Raw genomic sequence first — 2,710 nt, 5'->3', positions numbered from 1 at the left:
TGGGAAACGGTAGATTAAGGAGCAGGATCAGGAAGCCACGGGCAGTCAGAAGCATGAGTCAAATGCCCTTGCGCTGTAAATAAGGCAGATGATACTATACCAGGGTGTGTAAACAGGAACGCAGCCTGGACTACCACACCAGTTTTGCCTAATCATAGCCAAGCCCACGCTGGAGTGTTGGACCAGGTTCAGGTGTCGACCTTCAAAGAAACATGGCCCAAAGAGTGAGAATCAAGAGGAGAACAAGAGGGACGGTCCAAGATGTGGAAATACAGACCTCTGGGGAAAAGGGCTGTTAGGCTCAAGAAGAGAAGGACCTCTCCTGGCAAACACCTTTCGGAGAGGGTTTAGGCAGAGCAAGCGCACAGCAGAGAGTCCTGAGCAGTTTGTACGAAGATGGCTCCTGCCCAGAACCACGGGTGAGAGAGTTTGCCAGCCAGCCTGTACTTACGGAGCGAGGAATGCGGTGCTGTCGGGTTGCAACATAGGTATTTTTATAAATCGGTGCCTGAGCAATTTTAACACAGGAGAGGAATCATGTCAATCACTTTGATGTAGCCAACAGAAGCAAAGAAGGCTTGTGGCAGCTCCTTCCCCCCTCAGTGATAACGCTGGAAGACAGGCAGGTGTACTAACAGGTTATTTGTACTATTAACTCTCTGGCTGTCTGAGGCACAGTGTCAGAAGTGGAATAATTTTCTAAATGCAGGCAAATCCTCCCCACAGATAATGCCATACCGCTGGCCAAAAGATGGCAAAGCGATTACAACCAGTTTTTCTTTTCACCGCAGTACTCTATTAGTATTGCTAGCAATGCTCTGGGAACAAATAGGTCAGGTCCAAGCCCTGCATTTGCTGACATCTCATCCATCCCAAACATTTGCATTGTGAGACTGAAAATTGATGCCGAAGATAGTGCAGATGCTATGCAAGAGCATATGGTGCACATCCAGGCTTCAGGTTTCATCGCAGAGTGTTCACTATCTGGCTTGTAGTGTGAGACCGTTCAAGGTAGAAAGAAATTACACACGGATGTGCCCAAAACTCTGGTTTAACAGCACACCATTGGTTATAGGCATATTAAAACTCAGGATACATACGGCTGGTGTTCCTGACGGATTTGGTTCTGTACAAAACCATGGATATTCCCACCAAGAAGGTAGAAGTTTTTGAAGAAAATGGAGTCTTCCTATCCTGGCTTCTCATATACTAGAAATGCACCACTTTCAAATCTGATCGTCATAAGCAAGCTCTACTTCACGTCATAGATATGGGGATTACTGCTGAAGTGCTGTCATCCACAGATTGGGTGAAATCGTTTGTCTTTGCTGGAGAACCTTCTTGCTGAAAAACCCAAATCTGAAAGAATCCTGGGGTCCCAAATCAACAAGAAAACATCCATCTTAGTCTTTGCCAGCCTTGAGTGACCTTGGGTGGGAGCTGGCTGGACTTGACCCTCTATTATAGATCAAATAAACTAGTTTCTCTTCAGCAAAGTTCCTAACAAAGAGGGCCAGATGTCAGTGGATGAAAACCGGTATCATTTCCCTGCAATTTTTAATTAATCTCTCCTTTAGATCACCAGTTTAATTCCCCCCTTGTTTACTGACACCCTCTCAGCATGAGCCCAAGGAGAGGGGAAAGACTGTGCAGCGCTTTGGCTGTTCTTGTAGACATCCTGGCACTCGTTTGATCAGAGGCGGAACAGGACGCGAACCTTTCCTGCCGGGGCTGAGACCGCAGCTGAGCGCTATTCAGCTCTGAGAACAATGTCTGGCAGCTTGCAAGTAATTTAAACCAGCTAAAAACAGCCGAGCCCGGGTATGAATCATGACCCATCCGTGTTTGCTTCAGCCTTTCGACTCGCCTGAAATCAGCACGGCCTCTACTGGCAGGCAACTGGCTCCCTGGAGAATAAGCAATAAACAACATTTTTAAAGGACTTTTCTTTCACAAGGGCTTTGCCTGCGTGAATTCCAACAAAAAGCCAACTCTCAAAAGTGTGCATCCGAGGCAGGGGGATGTGCAGCCCTCCGGAAGACCTGTTGTAACATTCATCAAAGAAACCCCAAATATAGAATTATTATAGAATCACAGAATTCTATTATGCAGGAACAGAAATGATGTGGGCTTTTTCTTGGCTGCGAGTTCTTCTGAGAGCACCGTCCATGTTATACCGCGGCGTTACAGCTCTGCTTTTTGAAGCAGCCCTGAAAAAGATACTCCGCTCTGTTTCTCTGGAGAGAAAAAGCAAGATCCTCCAGGATGGTAAATGGGGCCGGTTCCATTGAGGTCAGTAGAATAAACCCGGGTCATAGCAGCTGGGAATCTGGACCTTAGTAACACGGGGTGGCAGAGCTGGAGCACGCTGCGGGGCTGAGGAGCGTGGCCAGGGGACCGAAGCACTAGCCAGGGACTTGGGATAGCTGTGTTGTTCCCCTCACCCTGCCGCCAGCCCGCTGAGCGAACCCAAGATGTCTCTTTGGTCCTTCACGGCCTAACGCTGGCAGCAACGTCGTTCGTAAAGTGCTTTATCAGGTAACTGACCTCTAGGAAATCTCAGCGTTACCTGAGAAATAAGCTCCAGGAGCAGATGACGCAGACAAAAGCCAGAATCCGCCTACGGACAGGAACAAGGGGAAAGGTTTGTTATTTTGTACAGGGCACGGGCACGCGTCGGGACACGGCTCCTCCACCCGCCGCAGAAGGG

Source organism: Pygoscelis adeliae, unplaced genomic scaffold (genome assembly GCF_000699105.1).
Source record: "Pygoscelis adeliae isolate BGI_AS28 unplaced genomic scaffold, ASM69910v1 Scaffold46, whole genome shotgun sequence".
NCBI lineage: Eukaryota > Metazoa > Chordata > Aves > Sphenisciformes > Spheniscidae > Pygoscelis > Pygoscelis adeliae.
The sequence above is the reverse complement of the archived record's forward strand: the minus strand, read 5'-3'. Positions refer to the sequence as shown.